Below are 14,395 nucleotides of genomic sequence, written 5' to 3'. Positions count from 1 at the left end.
CTAATGGAAGTATTTTCATGACAGCTTTTAGAAACTGTACAGCTTTCCGTTTTACTATTTCCTTGTACTGTACAAAGCCAAAATATTGTGGTGTTCACTATAATCAGCAAAAATCAGGAATAGAAACATATATTATTATGACAGCATTAAATAGCAACAAATTAATTACATTTGTAAAATGTTTTTGTTTCTGATAATCACAGGTGCTATTTACAACACAGGTTTTATTTCATACGTGGGTGTGTTCAGTGATCTATTATTTCGGCAGATTCTTCTAAAAAAAGCACATTCATCAGTCCTTACTTCAAGAAAATACTCAACCAGAGTAAAATCTATGAGACATGGAAGTATCCATGGAACGGATGCAGTCACAGAAAAACAAACCATCCCCATTTCATCTGTATTAACGTTCAGCCAAGCTCAGGATAAATACACACACAGAGCCACAGCTGAAACAATCTGAGTATTTACTACGATCAGTTTTCGGCATGGGCCAGAGATATGTTCAGAGTGAGCCCAGACACTGGAAAGAAATTCTCTGGACATGGAATAATAGGAAGTGCACGGAGTGTACAGAGGAAAAACCTTTTCACAGGAACAAAAATTGTTCAGAATTCTCAGGGACATAATTGACAGTGAATGTAGCAATTTAATCAAAGAAGGAGGAAATTTGCATTAATTCATCTGAAGTGGTTTTCTTTGCATAAACGCTGACCAAGATAAAGTTTATCAGAGGCATTCTCATAGCTTTTGTGTGCAATTGTAGTAGTCCAGGGAGTATTAGTTATTTGGCAGTTAACATGTTATTCTGATATAAATCATACAAGCCAATCAAGTATATTTAACCATTCACTGTCCACTGCTGGAATAATGTCAGTGTTCCTCATGACTCTCAACCAAAGTTTTTGCTTATGCCATGATGTTGTCAAGAAAAGAAAAATTAAAAGTTCCTATCAAAATAACATAGCCACTGGAAAATGAAATTATAAGGAGAGGCTTGCAGAATTTTTCTTGTTGAAAAAAAAGCCTAGGAACACAAAACACATGTAGTAGCAATAATAATTTCTCCTCAACAGCAGCATTTCTAGACCTTTACTCAAGGCAGCCTCATAAATTCAAACACCCAGGCATTCCCAGGACACGGCAGCTTTCAGAGCCACTTTGTGAACTATGGAGATCAAATAGATCTGTCAGTCAAATGAGAACAGTTTTGCTGCTTGTGTCAGTGCCAGACAGCAACAATTTGTACAGTGATCAGGAGAGGCATTGCCATTAACAGTCAGCCCTTACAATAATACAAATAGGAATTGCAATAACAGATCAAGGCAACATCTAGCCCGTTACTACTGTTGAAAAGAAACAGATGTTTCATAGAAAGATAAACAGAACAAACCCACCAAAACTCTTGTGTTTTATACTCCTCTTGTAACCTATTCCTCTGCTGTGTGTCTGTACTATTCATCCTACCACGACCCTCTGAAATCAGTTAGAAACTTGCACGACTAAAATAAATTCAAGTAGGTTTGACCCTATGGGAGACCTCCATCCATCCTCAGATGCTGTGTGGACAAAAGATAGGAAAGGTTTATTCCCTGAACATTTATTGGGAGGCAGGAGGTCTTTCTGCAGCACCAAAACCATGCAGCACTCAGCCTCGGAGAGACAGGAAAAATTTACTCTTCTATCATGTTTGCTATGGTCACCACTTCTTGGAGCTTAATCCAACCTCTTCAGAGCTCACAGAGAAATAAATTAACAAGGCTGGACACTGCAGCTGCCAAAACAAAAGATTATTCTACAGTCGTGAGGATTAAAATTACTTATGAGCTCAGCCAAAATCTCTTCTAAGGGGACAAATTTTCTGATCATCTGTAATAGAGGACTGTAACTTAACAGCTATTCAGGTTTGGCTGAAAGGATTTGGCCAAAAGGATTTGGCCTGCAGAGATTATCGATTCCTTGTTTATAGATGATGTGCCTTATAAGACCAAGGGTTCAAAGGCAATGTGAACAAGAGGGCTTGAGACAGTTAAACCAACAAGATGACCACATGGACCAAAGCTGAAGGTAAAACAATGTCTTTAACTATCATGGGATATTTAGTAGCTCTGATGAATTTCAACTTCTGACCTTGGTCTCAGAATGGCAGAGTTTGATGTAAGACGAAGTAGCAGCGGTACCAATATTTTCATTAGTTTCACTGTATCTTCTGTCAAATCCTACATTTATGTTTCAGCTATTAGCAAGCACAGGCTGAAGCCCATTCAAGACCAAGCTCACTAGTTGTCTTCATCGCACAGACTCCAGCTCATGTTCAGGTTCAAGACAAGCTTTGGGAAGCAAATGTTCTAGTGTGCAACCACTTATAGCACGGACAGACTGGCCACCAGAGTGTTGTACTGTCTACCACCTTTTACTCCTCTGTTGAGGTTTAACATCAAAGACCTCAGTGGTACCTCCCACTCACATGACTGGAAAATATAAGTTTATCTGCTGTTGTAGAGCAGGAGCACACATGTTTGCAGACATTCAGGTCCTGTAGCTGCTGTATGGAGGTGCATATCCAGGTGGAGAAACAATCCAGGCTTTGCTCATAGTTTGATTCCTGCACCAAAGCATAGTCTGGCCTCTCCTGCTGCTCAAGGGACACAAATATACTGAGGATATCTACAGGGCTGTTAGATGCTTCTTGCTATGTCATCTTTGCTACTGTGGCCCAAGCAAGGGAGGCTGATACAGCAACACCCTCCCAACTCCTTTGCCACATAAAGGGACACAAAAACAGAAGAACAGATAATGCTGCTTACACAACACTCCCACAAGCTTTTGCAATAAAATGCTATAAGTAACTGTTAGTCTGGATTAGCTCTTCAAAAGACCTTTGTAAGATGCTCATTCTTTGCACGTCAATAGAGAGTGTCAAGAGGAGGATTATTTTGGTGTTGCACTTCTCTTTGAGCTTGATATTTGTCCCCTATGAGCACCAAAGGATGGTGGAAGCTGTACCAGGTTCTGCAGGTTTTCCCGCCTGATAGGTAGATGAGTAGACAGTTGTTGTCAACCATCACCCAACTCACAACAGCCTTACCTTGCTGCCTTGCAAAAAAACCACATCTGTGCCTTGTCTCCCAAAGGATCTTACAGAGACATTTCTGACATGTGTAAGTTATTACACTGCAAAAACAACTCTGTCCTTTCTGGAACTGAATATAAGTCCACATTCACTGTCAAGCTTTACCCAAATCTTCCACCAGGATTAATTTCACTTACAAATACCAGTCTGCAATTTTCTATCTGCTGTCAAGCTAAACCAGGCATCCAAAAACGTTTTTCCATGGTTTTAGCAAGAAAGTATTGTCCTTCCATCTCTGAACTCCATCCATTGCTCTCAGGAAACGACCCTGTCCTATCCTATCCAGGCGGCTCTCTCCAGATCAGGAAAGATATGCAATACTTACAACTGGAACATTCGTTTTTTTCTTCACGCTCCACAGTTGCCAAAATAAACTCTTCAGGAGATAGAGGCAAAAAAGTTACTAACAGAGTGAATTATGCCTTGATTGCTGCATTCCTCTCAGCATTCCCTGGGGGCTGGCTTGCTGCACAGCCCTTTGAGGAAGTGCTTTGCATGCTGGGTTTGTTTGTGTACCCTTTTCAGGATTTAACTCTAGCAATACCTTAAGGCAGCTCATGAATGAATGAGTGAATTAATGAATACAAAATATGAGCAAACAACGTGTGCTCAGTTCAGCTTCTGATTTGCTTTATCCCATGCTCATTGGGCAAGTCTGAGGGGTGGGGGTATGTATTTGTGACCCACCAGGCTTATGCCTCATGAAAGCATCCACCTTCCTATTGGTCTTTAATTCCTCACGATTTCATTTTACTGAGTCTCCTTTTCTTTGTCTGCACTGAAAAGAAAACCAAAAACTCTCTCATGACCATGGTGCTCCCTTTCCTTCATCTTACCAGAGTAATTCATCTGAGCTCCCTCTACAAGGTGTGGTGGCCAGCACCTCAGACTGTGTGCATTATGAGGCCATGCCACTCATTGTAACAAGCAATACAATATTCTCCCTGTTTAGTCACCACCTCATTCCTTTCCCTCACATCTATTTGTTTTCTCAGCTCATGAAGTGCACAGAGCAAAGCTTTTCCTCGCCTACAGCCCTTTCCTGGTTAAAGCAGTTCATTGAAAACACTTTTCATGACCTGCACTAACCAGAGCTTCTCAGATCACCATATTCAGCTTTTTCATTCCTGTGGCTTTAGTCACTTTTTCAAGTGATGTTTCACCACTTTGCACAATTGGAGACATGGGTGACTGGTTCATTTGTTCCCTAACTGTCCTTACAGTCTTGTTATATTGCAGTGTGCTTTGAGCTACACTTCACTCCTCTGGAGTGTCATGATGAAGGATCCACACAGCCTCACTGCTGTTAGTTTCTCACTCTCAGCTCCCTGGGAACTTCCAGCTACCCAGGAACTTTTTGGACAATCAATTTTATTCCAGTGGCCTGAAAAGCCATCTCATGGAGGTGTATCTCCCTTCCACAGACCTAATATCCTGTGCTGGACAAAACTCATGACTCCAGACTCATATTTGACACCTCCTATGAAATGCATGATTCAAAGCCTGTAAAGATTGAAGGCATGTAACCACCACTCCCCTGTCCCTTCAGCAAGTTCAATACATGTTTAAGGCTTATAAGGGCAATACCATAACATGAAGAAAATACTAAAATCTACTTTATGCAGGACAACAAGAGAGTCATATCACATAGATGTGACAGTCATTCCCTTGTCATGGCAAGATTAATTCCTTAGCACACTATTGATTATGCCTATAAATAGCACCATCCTTCTACAAACAACTGCAAGAAGCCAACTAGAAAAGCATCTGCTTTGTGTTCCCCTTCTGCTTTGTTGCATTTGTGCTTGGGATTGCCTCAACCCATGTTCAAGACCTTGAACTTGGTCTTGTTGAATTTCATAAGGTTTGCATGGGCCCACCTCTCAAGCCTATCAAGGTCCCTCTGGATGCCATCCCTTCCCTCCAATGTGTTGACCACACCACGCAGCTTGGTGCCATCAGCAAACTTGCTGAGGATGTGCTCATTCCCGCTGTCCATGTTGCCAATAAAGATGTTAAACAACACTGTTCCCAATACTAAGCCCTGAGGAATGACACTTGTCACTGCTCTCCACTTGGACATTGAGCCATTGACCACAACTCTTTGAGTGCGACCATCCAGCCAATTCCTTATACCTCAAGTGGTCCAATTTAGAGACAAGGATGTTGTGCAGGACAGTGTCAAATGCTTTACACAAGTCCAGGTAGATGGCATCAGTTGCTCTACCCTTAAGTTACTAAGATAGTAACTTAGCCACTTCATCTGCAAGTTCCCTCGAAAGCTACCTGTCCTTGCTTCCAGCCTCTGTAGGCTTCTTTTTTGTTTTTGAGTTTGTCTAGGAGCTCATTGTTTATCCATGCAGACCTCCTGGCATTATTACCTGACTTCCTCTTTGTCTAGATGTATGGGTCCTGAGCTTGGAGGAGCAGATCCTTGAATATCAACCAGCTTTCTTGGGCCTCTATTCCCTACAGGGCTTTATCCCATGCTACTCTGCCAAGCAGATCCCTGAAGAGGCCAAAGGCTGCTCTCCTGAAGCCCAGGGCAGCGAGCTTGCTGTGCCCCCTCCTTTCTGCCCTAAGGATCTTGAACTCCACCATTTCATGGTCACTGCAGCCAAGGCTGCCCTTGAGCTTCACACTCCCCACCAGCCCCTCCTTGTTGATAAGAATAAGGTCCAGCACAACATCTCTCCTCATTGGCTCTTCTATCACTTGGAGAAGGACTTTATCATCAGTGCACTCCAGGAACCTCCTGGATTGCTTATGCCGTGCTGTGTCGTCCCTCCAACAGATATTGGGGTGCTTGAAGTCCCCCACAAAGACAAGGGCTTGTGAACATGAGTCTGCCCATATCTGTCTATAGAGGGTCTCATCCACTCAGTCTTCCTTGTTGGGTGGTCTGTAGCAGACCTGTACTATAACATCACCCATCCCTGCCTTCCCTTTAATCCTGACCCACAAGTTCTCGGTCAGCTCCTCACCCATCCCCGGGCACAGCTCCATGTACTCCAACTGGTCACTGACACAGAGGGTGAAACCCCCTCCTCATCTCCCCTGCCTGTCCTTCCATTCCAACACTCCAGTCATAGGAACCATCCCACCATGCCTCTGTGATGCCAATAAGATCGTAGCCCTGCAGGAGTGTGCATGTCTCTAGCTCCTCTTGTTTATCTCCCATGCTGGGTGTGTTTGCACAGAGGCATTTAAGCTGGGCCCCCAGTGAAGCTGACTTACTGGCTGGAGCAGCTTACTGCTGCTCTTCAGGTGCTCTCCTGCTGACGTTTGATCCCTCTCCAGGCTCTGACATCTACTGCTGGCACTGGCATCAAACTGGTAGGATTGAGAGGGATTGAGGCTCCCCTCCCACCAACACCTTTAGTTTAAAGCCATTACCCCTTGTACTATCACTATATGCCCTTATAAATAGTCACTCTGGCTTTCCTAGAGCCCCCTTTCAGTACTGGAAGGCCACTATAAGGTCTCCCCGGAGCCTTCTCTTCTCCAGGCTGAACAGCCCCAACTCTCTCAGCCTGGCCTCACAAGGGAGGTGCTCCAGCTCCCTGATCATCTTCGTGGACCTGCTCCAACAGGCCCATGTCCTTCTGATGTTGGGGTCCCAGAGCTGGACACAGCACTGCAGGGGGGGGTCTCACGAGAGTGTAGTAGAGGGGAAGAATCCCCTCCCTCAACCTGCTGGCCCATGGCTTCACTAATAGATTACAGTCAAAGTTAAGAATCCATTTCTCAAGCAAACAGCAAAAATTTTAGGCTGATAAAAAGTTTCTCCTAATGAAAAACTGTACCTTCAGTGATACTAAAAGTAATGCTGAAGATCAAAATTGTTGTTTAGGAACATGATCTGTGATGAAGCAGCTTTTTGAGTTGTCTGAGGATTTTAAGTTTCACAAGGCTGAGCTAAATGAGGTATGTGACACCATACAGAAGCAAATCACCATTAGTCTAAATGGGCACGGGGGGATATATCACATGTTGAAACTCCTGAAGCCGTCAGTGGCAGAGGTAAGAATACAGTTTCCAGGTCTGCATTTTTAGCCATTAAAGAAAGCACTCAGGTTATTACCCTGGCTCTAACTGGTGTGATAGTTAGGCTGTGATATTTGGTGGTGGACCTGATTCCAAGAGGGGAAAAAAATATCCCGAGTTTCCAGTGAGGGCAGTTATTTAGAGTCTGGGATCTTTGCAGGTCTGCTTAGCAAGGAATCTTCCTGCAAACCAGGCATCAAGCAAGAATGTTCCCACCAAGTATGTTTAATCAGTATGCAGAAACTGTATAAAAAGAAAATTGGAAACTTAACCAAGGCAAACAAAATGAATGGCAGATAGCAAATAAAAACAAAGATCTAATTTTACGTATCACTGGAAAATTCCATCAGCTCAAATGTCAAGATCCGCATTTAAATGCAATTTAAGCAACAAGGGGCTGATTTTCAAACCAACTTTCACTGTTCTTACCATCACCATTTGAACATCTTACATTGGGTTTAAAACTATGGTACTAAGAGTACAATAAACCCATTAAATTAATTCTGACTGGCTTTGATATACTAGAAAATATACCTGGTGCAGAAATAAATAGATATTATTTGAGCAGCATAATTACATTAACTTTACATTAATTCAACACACACACTCTCAGTGCTCTGTTGAGCTTCAGTGCAGGAGATCATAGTTAACACCAGTTTGGCTGCACCCAAGGACGCAGGCAAGCAGAAATGCACTCTAGCTGCTCAGTTGGGATGGGGAGGTGTGTCTCCAAATAGTCAGATGGGAGATTAACTCATACAGGTGCTTTTTATATTAAAAAAAAAAATATGCTTAAAATAAAATGTAAAATGAGCAGGTCATCATTAGCACGCCTTGGCTGTGGGTGCAGCACAGGGGTTTCCATCACACAGAGCTGGTGTGCGATGGGCTGCTGCAGAGCCCAGGTGAGGGGGGTGTTCCAGCCAGCAGCAGCATCCCTGCAAAAGCCTCCATTACTGCAGTTACCAGCACTACATGTCCTCCCACTTTGACAATCTCACTGAAGTTTGAAGCTATTCAAATCAATTTTACATTTCTTTGCCTGGGCAGACCCCAGCAGTATGTCCCCATCCAGGCTGTGGCTCTGCAGAAGCACTGCAAGGCAGACGAAGGAAATTCAGTGGCTGCCTGATGACCTCTCCAGCTTCCAGAATAATTTATTTTTCCTGAGATTTTCTAGACAGAAACATGTGCTGCGCTGCGCACACTGAGAAAGCTCCAGATTTGGAGGAAAACCTCCCAAATCAGACATGCTCCGCACATTGCCTATATACATACTGTACAGACCTTTTGGTGTACACTTACCAGCAAAAGAGGTTTTAACTGCCATACACGAGAATTGGAGGCTTTGTCAATGTTTCTACCCTGTGTCTCCCCAGTCAGCCCTCCTGACATGTGCCAGTGGACATGCGGCCTGGAGAGACACGTTTTGGGGTTCAAATGTCTATTATATTGCTTCTTGCACTACGTGATCCAAATTCACCAACCCCAGCGATCAGTTCAGTTCTAGGTCTCTTCATCCTTGTTGACACACTACTACAAGCAAAATTTGGTCTTGCACTGACAGAAATGAGCATTACAAGGCCAGTGCCACAGGGCTGCAAGACCTAAGCTGACTGCCCTCTCTGGGGAACTGCCTGGGACACATCCAAAGGAGAAGGAGCTGAGACACGGGGGATTTGGGGCAGAATTTCCTGGGGTTACTCTTTCTAATATAAATAATAATAAAAAAAATTCCTGAACAATTGATGTACTCTGAGACCAGACTTTTGGCTGATTGAACTTGCTAGCTTTTCAGACCTAAAAAAATTAAAATAAAATTAAAAAATGGAAGAAAACCTTCAAAAAAACCTGATATCAGGCCCCATATGTGGGACATGTTTGGCCATGCTATTACAATATGCACTCTGCACACAGGTTACTTTATGAGGCAGAGAATGACCCCTGTGAGAGAGTTTTGGGAGATGAGATAATATTCCTCTTTATCTTGCAGATGGTGGAAGGTGCCCGATGCAAAGGCTCACACAAGGATATTGTCACAGCCCCAAGCTACCCTAAATAAAGTCTCAGGAATGCAGGCTCAGCTTTTCAGCTCCTTGCAGGAACCTCTTCTCTCCGCCTCAGACTCAGACGTTTCTAAGTGATATATAACAACGACATTTATTATGCTTTTCATTAGGCATCAATTCCAAGGCTTCCTTAGCCGAAGCCTTCACAGACTCAGCACAAAGTTATTTATTACTTTTGCTCTGGTACAGGAGCTTTTTGTGGACACCTTAAAGTAAAGATCTGTGCTCCAGAAGTCATTTGCAGCTCAGCTCCCCAACAGTAACTTTACTACATTGCAAACTTATAATGTTATAACAGATTTATGGCACTCTTCTAATAGAAAGACACTGCTTTGCAAGGACCATTCCCAGACCACTCTTCAACATGTAAAACCAGCTGTGTGTGCTCTATCAACATTCATTAAAGGAATTGTAAGAAATAATAATGAGATAAAGTTTCCTATCTTTCCTTAGATGCAGAGATGACTTAGTAATATTGGGCTTAAATAAGTATACACACATATATATGCTTTTCCAGGTAGAAAACAAGCCCAGAAAATTTCAGCCCAAAAGCTGAAAATTGTGACAAAATTCTAATTGAAAATTAATTAGAATGGAAACAATTATGCAACTTTATCTTTGTTATGCTAATTTCCAGCTACTATTCCCTTAGGCTTAATATAACGCCAGACTCTAGTCTCTTAGCAATCTTTCCCTAGGACAAGAGGTTCATGTGGTCTCTTATATTAAAATATTATGCAAAAGAGATACTGTGAATTTTTGTTCAATTTTGTAACCCTATGTGTTCAACTCCTCTTTCTGTACTGTTTTAGAAGAGCAAGAGTCATTGGAATGATGTTACAAAAAAGTTGCCTTTCTCTGAATTCATGAACCTTGAATAAATATGCAGGCACACTGGGGCATGGTATGGGAGTCTGCATATAGAGAGGAAAAATCGTACAGGTCAGAAGCATACAATATGCTACAGACTAACTATATATTTTGTATTAAGATTTTAGTAGCTCAATCTCATGACAATTGCAATGTGGAAGAAAGGGAGCAAGTTGAATCTACCCAAGGTGACACATTAATGGAGACCTCGTTCATCATAACTCTACTGGTGCCATCCCAAAGGTTTATCCACGCCACCCTTCCCTGAGGGACTTTTCCTGCACAACGTCTGCCAGGCTCCCCTTCCTTGCCACCCTCCCAGAGGGCTCCCATCCCACCCCTGTTCCTCCCTTCACTGGCACCAGCAGGAGCACTTTACATCTCTAAGTTGCAGATAATTTGCATCAGGTGGAGAGTGTAAAAGTGATGCACACCTTCCATGGCTATTCTCAGCTGCGTCCACCACCCAGTAAATGGCCAGGGCAAAATTGCTCCAGGTTCACCTTCTTGAAGGTGTTTCTACCCCAGCAGCATCCACCAGATATTTCTAAGCTCTGCCTTTTCTCGCCAGGAACATTAATGTGCATGCAGTTGTATTTATGAAAAATGAATAAAAGCGTCTGTATCGAGCATGGAGTGGGTGAGGGGAGTGGAAAAGGGGGAGGGAAGGGCAGATTTAGAGCAAGGCCCAGGCAGCCTTGCCATCAGAGGGGGCAGAGGGCAAGTGGTAACTTGAACGTCCACCATTCAGCAACGTGGCTTCCTCTTGAATCAGCCATTCACTTGATGTTGTGTGGGAATGCCCACGGGACACGTTTTGGAAGGGTTAGTGAACAAGCGTGAGCAGCTGTACACACTCACTCTGAAAGCTTATCCTTTCCTTTACAGGACTTTATACATATCAAGATTTAGCTCTATCTCATAATCCACTCCCTGCTCTAAGGACATCCATCGCTGGCCTTTAAAATAACAATTCACCATTACATAAATGATGGGCTGATTCTCTGCAAGCAGTTTAACTTGTTTTCCACCCTTTTTTCCTGCCTGTTGAACACAAGAGAGTTATTCCCTATGTGTAGCTGCTCAGCTGGTGAGTTACCAGTGGTGCCTGACTCCATCTGTTTGCAAACCCACGTGCAAAAAATCCAGCCCCACATGCACTCAGCATTGCTCCAGTCAACACCTCTTGCACCCTGTATGCTGCATATTTCCTCCAGAAGCTTTCCTCTTACTTTAAGTTCAAGCATAACCTTTTTTTCCCCCTTCACATGAGCTCTAGATGTAAACTTGCTCATCATCCATCTGATTGCTCTGGCTAGTGGTTGCCCCTGAATAATTGTGCTGCCAAAATGGCAACCAGCTATTGTTCATCCACACCACGTCTCTCTAATTAAACCCCCAGAGTAGGGAGATACCTGTTAAAGACCTTTAAATGAAGCTTTCTCCAGTCAGTATTCAGTGTCTGATGCCAGGGCAAGGGTTAGGTTGCTCTATTTACCTTAATTTCAGTGACCTACCTGGGACCACCAACTGACACCATCAGCTGTGATAATGCCACAATAATGGCAGTGTTTGGGACTACACACGGCTTAAAAGCAAGGAACGAAGACATAAAACTGAGCTAAGCTTTTTCACACTACTCCTGTGATAAGCACAAATACATCTGCATGTGTCTGGGATTGAACGACAAAATACCAAAACCTGGATATTTTGAACAGAACAGACTATTTCAGTTGGAAGGATCCTACAACAATCATCTAGTCCAAGTGCCTGACCAATTCAGGGCTGATATCTGTTGGGGTGCTTTCTTTTTTCCTTTAAAGCCATTTTGATGCACTTGAACAAAAATTATAGCAATTTGCTATCTAGTAGACTGTCATCTTACAAATACTTCACAGTCATGCCTGATAACATTACAATTCCCACTATAATGGAGCATGTGCTGTGCCCACAGAGGTGTCTCTGCAGGACTGGATTTCTATATTTAAGCCTCTGAAGAAAGAGGACAGGTTGCAGATAGACCCCTGCCTGGGGGTTATCCAAAACAGCAATGAGATAATCCAACTGACCCAACAACCCAGTTGTTTCTGTAAATCTCCTTTGCAACAGTGGAAATGGGTAGAAATTGCAAATTGGATTACAGGAATGTCTGGATCAACAAATACTTTGCCAGAAACATGAAGAGTAGTATCCCCACAACTGTCAAATTGAGCTATACGTTGTATTTGTGGACTGACAAACAGCATTTTATAGGAACTGTGGAAAGAAGCATCCCGGCAGAGAACAAACCCAGCCCTGCAACTGGCATGTCCAGCCACAGTGATTCACATTTAATGCAATGTCTCATAGTGTCAGGGTGCACAAAAAGCAGTGCTTCACCCCAAAGACATTGTCCCCAGGAACCTCAAACCTTTGGGGCTTCAGCAGAGCACAGCTGCATGCGTAGCGGGGAGCAGGGACCATCCTGCCCTGCAGCCCAGGATGTAACATCAGATAAGCATGTATAATCACAGTAATCCTGGGAATTTATCACAATTTATTCACATGAAACAACTCAGCTGCACTTGCTGCGATTCCCCGTAATGGTGGAGGGTTTTCTGTGCACCAGGGTTTGAAGTGAATGAAAGAGGGACCCCAAGCCCCACCTGGGAACCACACGGCTTATTAGTCTTTAATTTGTACACGACCCCCGGCCACGTGGCACGAGGAAGGGGAATGGACCCGAGGGGCTTCCTGACCACATGAGAGAGATTCACCTTGCTGAGGACTGCTGGAGACAGGGCTGGTGTCCTCTCCCTAGTCATCTTTTTCCTTTTTTTCCCCTCCTTTTTTTCAATTTGATGCAACCAGAGAAGACCCTGTAAATAACCTCAAATTTTAAACCAAACCAATCCCCTCTTCCTCACACACCCCTATACCACTCTACATAATTTTTAGAATTGTTTTTTTCCCAAAAAAGTCCAATAAGGCAAAAATATTATAGAAAGAGAGGGTTTTTCTTAAGAAACCAATTCTGCATCATTTCTAGCTTGTATTCTTTCCTTTCTCTCTATTTCAGAGAAAGCAACTTTCTTATCCCTGCTGCTGCCAACCTCTTACTTACACAAGAATGAATCCAAAATAAACTCATTAATTTCAGTGAAGATACTTTGGAATTATTTCGTTTAACTCCAAGTACAATTTCCCCCCGATCTCTTAAATCGCTATATGCATTCCTGTTATGCACTCAGATTTCAGCCTGTGTTCAGCATGCTTAACAACTCAATGTCACAAAAACTCAGTTATATTAGAATTTAAAGCAGAAACAGAGGCATTGTCACTGCCTTGTCTCAAAAAAAAACCCACAAACAAACAAACAAACAAAAAAACCCAAGAAACATGTTTCTCTATAACCGCCTTATATTTAAGGGCTTTTTTCCTGATTCATGACAGTGTGACACGGGGAAATGCAGATAGCTGGACCAGGCTGGTGTCAGGGAAAAAGTATTACCTCTCAGAGGTGTAGGCTATGCATTTCTGTATCCCCATTTTCGAAGTGTAGCTAGCAAACGGAAACATTTACATACTATTCATATACCCAGCCAAGAGAATTTTAATTAGGAGATTTGATTTGCTGGTTTTACCTTTATCATGAAAAGATATTTTAAAGAAATCAAAGGCAACAATCCATATTATCATTCAATCCAAAATATTCAATTTATACCATCCTGAAATTTCCTCTAAGACGTCAGACACATTATTCATTCCTGTTTTGGCACAGGGCTCTGAAACTCTACTTTACTTCTCTTGTGTAAAATTATTAGGTACTGAAATTTGTCTCAATTTTTGTTTATGAGAGCAACACACTGCAAAGCACACAGAATACCCAATAACGGCTGCACTTAAGCTGCACGTGATCCCTACGGAAAATGGGATTGCTTAGAAGGACATGTACCAACATACAGACAACAGGATTTTTTCTTCCTAATTATCCATCCGCATGCAGGAAGGCAGGGTGTGTATATCAGTATATCTCTGAAGTTTGGAGGAGAGTTAATACCCAGGATTAAAACTGTTACAGACACGTTATTTCTTGCCATACAACATCGAAATATCAGAGATCACACCCAGTTATTTTGGATGATCAAACCAAACACAGATGGCAGAACCTGTCTGTCTAAAAAGAACACCTTTTTGGGATTCATGTTCACTACGCTGAAGCGCCTGGATGGCTTTTTTTACTTAATTTTTAATTCTTCCTAATTATGTCTAGGTGATGCATTAAAACAGGGAAATT

The sequence above is a fragment of the Tyto alba genome, unplaced genomic scaffold (assembly GCF_018691265.1).
Source record: "Tyto alba isolate M040663 unplaced genomic scaffold, T.alba_DEE_v4.0 Super-Scaffold_6, whole genome shotgun sequence".
Taxonomy (NCBI): domain Eukaryota; kingdom Metazoa; phylum Chordata; class Aves; order Strigiformes; family Tytonidae; genus Tyto; species Tyto alba.
The sequence above is the reverse complement of the archived record's forward strand: the minus strand, read 5'-3'. Positions refer to the sequence as shown.